Here is an 8,558-nt window from a genome sequence, read left to right as displayed (position 1 = left end):
GGGGGAATTTGGAACTCAAAGTTTTAAAAATGAATGTTAAAAATTATTTTTACATGCAACTGAGGAAAATATATACTAAATAAATTTTTTTAAAGAATTCAATATATAAAAAACAAAGTACATGTTTCATAAGTCTTTTTTTAATCTTTTTAATCATTTTCAGTAATGTATTACTCTTAATGACCCCATTTGAGGTTTTCTTGGCAAAGATACTGGAATGATTTGCCATAGTTTCTAGATTAATCCTTCCAGGATCCTGATGGTCAAACTGATCTATAGTTCTTTGCCTTTCACTGTTCCTCTCAGATGCCTCTTCTTTGTTGATTTCTTCTCAGCTGCTCTGCTCCTATTTTATATCCTGTGTCTCCATGCACTCTCTTTGGGAAGGTGTCTTTGTTGACATCTTGTTGACAAAATTTCCTTGCTCTGCCATTGCTGCAAACACCCAGCTAACACATTTTTCATGCTACCATGCCAAGATTTTGGCACACCCATTACTGAGTATAAATGGAGCACTTGGAAGTAATAAGACTGTAAAAACTTACATGAGTGATTTATGCAAAAGCTCACAAGATGTTCTATTTAATAGAATTTTAGTTTTTAGTACACATAAGGAGCCATCCCAACAAATAGACATGGGAATTGTCTTATACCCAAGCCCTTACAATGGGCTACATTTCCTCTAGAAAAAAAGACAGAACACAAATGAAAAGGGCCATGACTCAGGCCTTTGGCTTCATTGGATAGCTACTTGTTATAAATGTATCATCTTAACAGTTGAAAAAGTGACTTTCTTCCAATAACTCTGCCAATTTAGGGATCAGGAAATTTTAGAGTTTGGAAGAAGCTTGGAGATCTTGTAGTCTATTTTATAGAATGGATGACTAAACTTTTTTTTTTAGTTTTTTTTTTTTTTCCTAAGGCAATTGGGGTTAAGTGACTTGCTCAACATCACACATCCATGAAGTGTGAAGTGTCTGAGACCAGATTTGAACTCAGGTCCTCCTGATTTTAGGGCTGGTGCTTTATTTACTACACCAACTAGCTGTTCCAGATGACTGAACTTTGGAGAGATGAAATGACTTTCCTAAGCTGGCACAGGTGGCTTCTAGGATTCAAACCAAAATCAGATCTTCTACCAATAGTCAAAAGTTCTATTTTCCTTACATGATGTTTCTTATTAATTCTGTTTCTGTCATTTTGGAAGAGGATTGGAACGGTGCTATGATTTCACTGGTATAGGAATACCTTTCTTCTAATGTAAATTATCACCTGATCAGCAATTTATATTAAAGAGTTATCTGGAGTAATAAGAAATTAAATTACTTGCCAAGGGTCTCATAGAATATTCCAGTCAGTTCTTGGCAAGTCAGTCAACAAACATTAACCAAGCATTTAGCTAAGTACGTGAGATGCAAAACTCTAGGATTGCAAAGAAAGGAAAAAAAAAGATAGTTCTTGATTTTGAGAAGCATAGCTTAATGGAGAAAATAACATTCAGACAATTATTTATAAATAAGTCATATACAGGATAGATTTTAGAAAATCAGCAGAGGGAATGCACTAAAATTCTGAAACTTAAAACTTGAATCCAGATCTATCTTGATTTTGAAATATACTCTCTATCTACTATGCCACTACTTTACAAATAAAAATCCTGAAGTTCAGAAAGTTAATTGACTTGCTTAACATAAGACAGCTAGAAAATACCCAAATTGGTACTAATGACTCTAATGTTCTTTCTGCCAAACCACTTTTACTCCTAGACCATTCTACATATAATTTTCCCTTTAAGAGAGTATCTATCTTCAAAGGATGGGTGGTAAAGCAAAATCCTGATTTCCATTTTGGATAACAATGAATGGGTTGATGAAAGTAGAACATTAGAATGAAGCCTGTGAAATATAGGCCAGTGAGCTAGACATCAATCCCAGAAAACAAACAAACAAACATTAGAATGCAGTTTTAGATAATATTCTAATATATTCTTCTATTGTCTAGGCATTTGTTGTTTAGTTATTTCTTCCTCTTCATGCTCCCATTTAGAGTAATCTTAGCAAAGTTACTAAAGTGATTTGACATTGCCTTCTCTATTTTATTTTATAGATGAGGGAATTGAGGCAAACAATATTAAATGACTTACCCAGAGTCACATAACTAATAAATTGCTGAAGCTAGTTTTGAACTGAGGAAGGTGATTCCAGGCCCTTCACTCTACCATTTTCACCAAGTATTGCCTTATTAAACCTGTATAGACTTAACATTGTCCATTCCTTTACTTGACCTCAAGGTCCTTTACCATCTAGGTCACCCTTCTCTGGGTGTTATTTAACTTATCAATGTTCTTAAAATGTGGCATCCAGATCTTAATAATTATAATCCAGATGTGAGTTGATCAGGGAAGAGTACAGTGGGCCTATTACCTCCAAAGTAGTTCACTATGGGATCCCAAATTTTAACTATCATATCATACTGTTGATTCATTCATATTGAGTGTGGAATTCACTAAAATTCCAATTTATTTCCCAGATGACCTACCTAGCCACAGATTCCACTTATATTTTAAATTAGTAAAATAGATTTTTGTTCTCAACTTTTATCTCTGTACAATTTCATCTTGGGTTTAGCTTACTGCTGAATGAAGCAACCAAACAACTCATTGGTTAGAACACTGAGAATGTTCAGGAAGACTTAAATTCAACTCTGGCCTCAGATATTTATGAGCCATGTGATCCCAGTCAAGTCACTTAATTCCTGCCTCAGTTTCTTTAATTTTAAAATGGGAAGAATAACAGCTCTCCTCTTGCAAAGTTGTTGTGATGATTAAATGAGCTAATATTTTTAAAGTACTTATAGTATCTGGAATATATAAATTCTTATTTCCCTTTCTTTTTTCATAATGTGGCATACAAAAAAAAATCAGTTTTGGCTTACATTGAGAGAGGCAGAATATCCAGGAGTAAGAAGCTGATAGTCTGCACCCTGTCCTTGACAGAGCATATCTTTGTTATTATGTTCAGTTTTAGACATCACAGTTTAAAAAGACTATTGATTAACTTGAGACAGCAAACAAGGTGGTGAAAAGTTTTGAATCCATGTTCATAATAGGAATGGAAAAAGGGCAAAAGGAAAGGGAATAAAAATTTATGCAGTAAGGCACAATGCTAAGCCTTTATATTTTGTTCAGTCATATTCAGTTGTCCATATGGGGTTCCATTTGAGGTTTTCTTGGCAGAGATACTGGAGTGATTTGCCATTTCCTCCTCCATTTTGTTTTCCATGAGGAAACTGAAGCAAACAGGATTAAGTGACTTGTCTAGCATCATATAGCTAGTAAATGTTTGAAGCCAGATTTGAATTCCTTAAGATGAGTCTTCTAGTGTTCTATCCATTGTACCATCTAGCTGATCCCAAGCACTCTATTGAGGAAAATGGGAATAGTTAGCCTGGAGAACTAGAGTGAACATAATAGCTGTGTTCAAATATTTGAAGGTTAAGTGAAAAAATGTGATTAGATATATTCTGTTTATATTTTAGGCAAAGACTAGAAACAATGGGGTGAAAAATTTACAGAGGCAAAGGAAGTCTTGATCTTAGGAAAAAAATTCATAATATTTAGAACTGTCAAAAGTATAACGGACTCCCTACAGAAGCTTTGGAGGAAGCCCTTATTGGATATATTCAAGTAGATTTGAATGATCACTTGATTAGTATGTGGTATTGATGAATTCTTTCTTATCTGCAAAATGGAGTTTAAAACAGTACCAACCTTCTAGAGGTGATGCTTTTTGCAAATCTTAAAGGACTTCATAGAAGATAGTTAGTACACTGTTAGGCCAACCCTAGGAATTCTCTCCTTAAAATAATCTGCTCTTTGAAAAGGAACAATGATGGTAAGGGCAATAAAGCTACAGCCCAATTCCATCTATCCATGGAATATTCTCCAGCAAAATTTATCCTATGAGATCACTTAAATTTGGGGGCATAGGGTATGGAAAGAGCAGGGGCAGAGAAACCATAGCTTATCTTGGAGACAAGATATATCTAGAGGACTTAAGGGCTTTTATCTATGCTTACCTGCTTGTCCTAAGTCATGCAACTAGGGTCTGATTATCTGGGGGCATTGTTGTCTCTTTCCCTATCATTGAGCTAAAATGGGAACTACTTGACAGAAAGTGTATGGCTAGGTATAGACTTTACTCTTTTCTCTCAATTGGATAAGTGGTCTCTGAGATTTTAACTAGCTCTAATAGTGGGATTTTTAAAGAAGTGCCTACATTAAACTATTTCAATCAAAGAGTTGAATAAACTTTCACTTTTCACTTAGTAAAGTCACTTTCATTTTCTGGGTTCTTATGTTCCTCCTCTTCTGTATAATTCAGTGCTTGAGTAGATTGTCTCTAAGGATCCTTACAGATCTAACATGCCACTTGAAATTTTTTTGGGGGAAAAAGGATAATCTTCAAATATTCTTTTAACCCCTTACCTTCAAATATCAATTTTTTTCTTGTCAGGTTTACTGTGACCCAACAATGGCTTCTTGAATGTTAACCCTGAAGAAATAAGACGTTAGTGTATAGTTATTTGTAATAATGAGTTTTAACAACTACCCTGATGTCTCTAGAGGTGACTGGGTAGGTAGGTACCCTCTCTGAAAGCAGTCTCATTGTATCTGCAGTTTTTGTCTTTACTAAGGGAGTGACATCTCTCTGCCAAAACAACAAGTCTATATTATATGTTATTTGTCTTAGATGTGGTTTCTGATGCTTTTTTGTAGATGCAAAATGTATAATTATGCATCTGGTTAAAGGGTATGCTTAATAGTGTCAAAAAAGTAGAGGTCAGAGATAATAAGGATTGAAAGACTGGCATTGTGTTTGATGATTGGGATCTCATTGCTTTTATGAGAAGGATAGAGGAAAATAGAGATTCAAGGAAGGTTGGAAGGAAAGAAAGGAAGAAAAGAAAAATATAAGAAACAGAGAAAAATAAGAAGGAAGAAAGGAAAGAAAGAAGAGAAAGAAAAAAGAAGGAAAAGAGAAAGGAACCTTTAAAAGTAATTATTGTCTACAAAATATTGTATTGGATGCAAAAAAATGATACAGCCTTTACTCTCAAGGGGCTCATATTCTAATAAGAAAGAGAACAATTGGAAGTTTTTGTTTTAAATCAGAAGGAAAGGTCCCATGGTTTTTAGGGTATAGGAGCAAAATGGCTGGTAGTGCCTCTAAATTTAATTTTCACTGATAAAATCACATAAAATCATATTAAATGGTTAATCCATTTGACATTGCCAAGAAAGTGGAAAAAACTATTTTTTTGGGTCATTAGTGATGATGGTTATAGCTCTTGCAGGAGCATCTCCATTGCAGATGGAAGGCATTGGACTGGAAGCATTGCTATTCCCAAGGTTTTTAGGTACAGGATCCTGGGTCTCCAACCAGGCCTGAGAAAAGATGGTCGCCAAGTTGGCAATAATAGTATGACACATGGTATATACTTCCTTTTTTTTTTCTCCCTCTAAATGTCTTGCTTCTTTAAGTAGGCTGGCTTGTATATACCATGTGTACAGGTTTGTAGATGGTAGAGATATCTCCACACAAACTATTTCCCCAGATGATGGCTAAAAGATCTAGGTTGAAAGCAGAATGAGTGATCTGGGAAGTGCTTTCACTTTTAGGTCTCCTGTGCCCATCTGCCTATTGTTGACAGTTGGTCAGTATTTATTATGGTGGTAATGAGGAAGATGATCTCCCTTCGCTGCAAAGATTTTTTCCCTCAATAATGATTGCAGAAGCTATGTTAAAAACAATTATTAATGTTTGGGGGAGGGAGGCATTGCAATTTCCAAGGCTCTTAGCCAGCTGTAGCCATAATAGTGGTCAAAATGATGCCTGAGACACACTGCCTTCTGTCTCTTCCTCAGGGTGCCTTGCTGATTCAATTAAGATGTCTTGCTTTCCCTGTGTGAGGCAGAGAGAAAAATAGTAGTTTTAATAAAGTACAGGAGAAATGAAATTATACAGGCTTAAGGTGAGAATGGAAGCAACAGATATTGACAATTTTCCCAAGAATGTTATAAGTGAGGAAAAGGAGAGATATAGGTTTTAGAGGAGACTTTTAGTCTTGGGGATATTGAAATATGTTTGTAGATAGAAGAAGGAAAGATTAAAGATACATGGAGAAATAAAGATGACTCCTGGAGTTAAGGGAGATAGGAGGGGATGAGTGCAAGGGCATATTGACTGACAAGTAATAATTTTCTTTCTTTCTTTTTTCCCTCAGGTAATTGAGGTTAAATGACTTGCCAAGGGTCACACAGTTAGGAAATGTTAAGTGTCTGAGACCGGATTTGAACTCAGGTTCTTCTGACTTCAAGGCTGATGCTCTATCCACTGTGCCATCTAGCTGCCTCCTCATTTTCTTTGATTAGAAGGAAGGAGGAGATAATAAGCAATGGTACTGAAAAGATGTGGAGAATTCCAGGAAAGACAGGAGAATGTTATATTCAAGGATTTTAATTTACTTAGATGTAGGAGTCTCAACCACCTGGCATAAGTGTGTGGAGAGAGTGGGCAGAAGAGTGAGACAGGAGAAAAAAAGTTTGAATAAGCTGCTAAGAGGGATGAAATAGTGCATAAAGGTAGATTAGAAGGATGTCAACTCATAAGGCCCAGATTAACTACAGTTAACCATTCCATATTGTGACTTTCCCCATTGTGATATCAATATACTATGAGTTCACACAAGAAATTTAATTGGGATTTCGAGAGATTTTTGCAGATATCTCAGATAACATGCAAAGGCTAATAAAACAGTTTAGAAACTCAGAAATGTGTAAAAATATATAGTATTGTATAATATCAACAAATCTGATCTTTTAGTACCATGATAATTTAACCTTTTTCTCTAGCATGAAGGAGGCTTAAATATTTTCTGTGAATTTTCCATATCCCAGGGGTGCTGCACCCCAACCCTGCAATGTGGGAGGGATAACTGTACTTCTCAGGGAAGAGGAAAAACTGGCAGAGTAACTACCAAGCCACTCTCAATAATCTTTGAAATATGGGGAATAGTGTAGTTATAGCAGGACTAAAGCAGGGTGAATGACATTCTAGTTTTCAGGAGAGGAAAGAAAGTAGAACTTTTGAACTATAATTCGACTTTAATTTCTGGCAAGCTGGATCTTACTGATACAAGAAAAATTTGTAAATATTTATGAAGGGAAACAGTGATAAAAGAGAGACAACTTGGGTTCATCAAGAACAGGCCATAACATATGAACTTCATATCCAAGATATTTATATATGCTAGCAATTTATTTGATAAAGCCTTTTATAGTATTCTGATATACACAACAGAGAAATATGGGTTAGGGGAAAATAATGTCAGATGATTTTTAGATTTGGATGAATAACTGAAGCCAAAGGGCAATTAGTCAGTAATGGGTCTATCCCATAGTAGAGAAGGGATCCATGAGCCCTAAAGGAGAGATTTCAGGGAACTTAGATGGGGAGAAAATGCATCTTTATTTTTATTAATCTTTAATTTAAATTGAACATTTTTCAATTATTTACAATGCTACACTTCATCAGACTATTACAGGGTGAATGACACACAAAAATGTTAATAACCTTTGATAAAGAGATAAGCTTCTAGTATCATTTCTGGAGAATTTGTCCTTTGCCTTGAGTTGATAAAATATTTTTAATTATATTTTTTGCCATTAAATGAAAATCCAACTTTTTTCTTTCTCAATGTTTGGAAAGAAAAAAAAGCTCCTGTTACAAAAATGTACATGTTTTGCTTGTACATAAAAACAAATCACCATAATCGGCACTCTTTATCAAGAGTATTTCATATTTCATGCATATTGTAGTATTGTGGTTAGTCATTCTATTGATTAGAGTCCCTAAGTGTTTCAAAATTATTTTTCTTTAAATATTGTTGTTTTTGTATGAATTATTCTCCTTGCTCTGCTCACCTTACTTTGCATCAGTTCCTATAAGTCTTCCCAGGTTTTTCTGTATCCATGCCTTGTCATTTCATACTGAATGATAGTATTCTATTTCTATCTATCTATCTATCTATCTATCTATCTATCTATCTATCTATCTACCTACCTACCTATCTATCTATGATATATATAACATATCTACTTCAATCATTCCCCAATTCTTACATACCTCCTTGGTTTCCATTTCTTTACCACTGTAATACATTGCTCAACATTTTTGTGAATGACATGGATAAGGGAGTAGATGCCATATTTATCAACTTTGAAGGTAACGAAAAGCTGAGACCATTATCCAAACTGAAAATAGATTGGTACAATGAAAAAAAAAACCTTATACCTTTTCTCTTCATTAATTTCTTTGAAATTCTTGACCTTTTGTTCTTCCAGATGAATTTTGCTGTTATTTTTTCTAGTTCAGTAAAATAGTTTCTTGGGAGTTTGATTGGTATAGCACTAAATAAATAGATTACTTTAGGTGCCATCTTTATTATATTTGCTCAACCTGTCCAAGAGCACTTGATATATTTATAAATGCTTAGAT

The sequence above is a fragment of the Sminthopsis crassicaudata genome, chromosome 1 (genome assembly GCF_048593235.1).
Source record: "Sminthopsis crassicaudata isolate SCR6 chromosome 1, ASM4859323v1, whole genome shotgun sequence".
In the NCBI taxonomy this organism is placed as follows: Eukaryota; Metazoa; Chordata; class Mammalia; order Dasyuromorphia; family Dasyuridae; genus Sminthopsis; species Sminthopsis crassicaudata.
The sequence above is the reverse complement of the archived record's forward strand: the minus strand, read 5'-3'. Positions refer to the sequence as shown.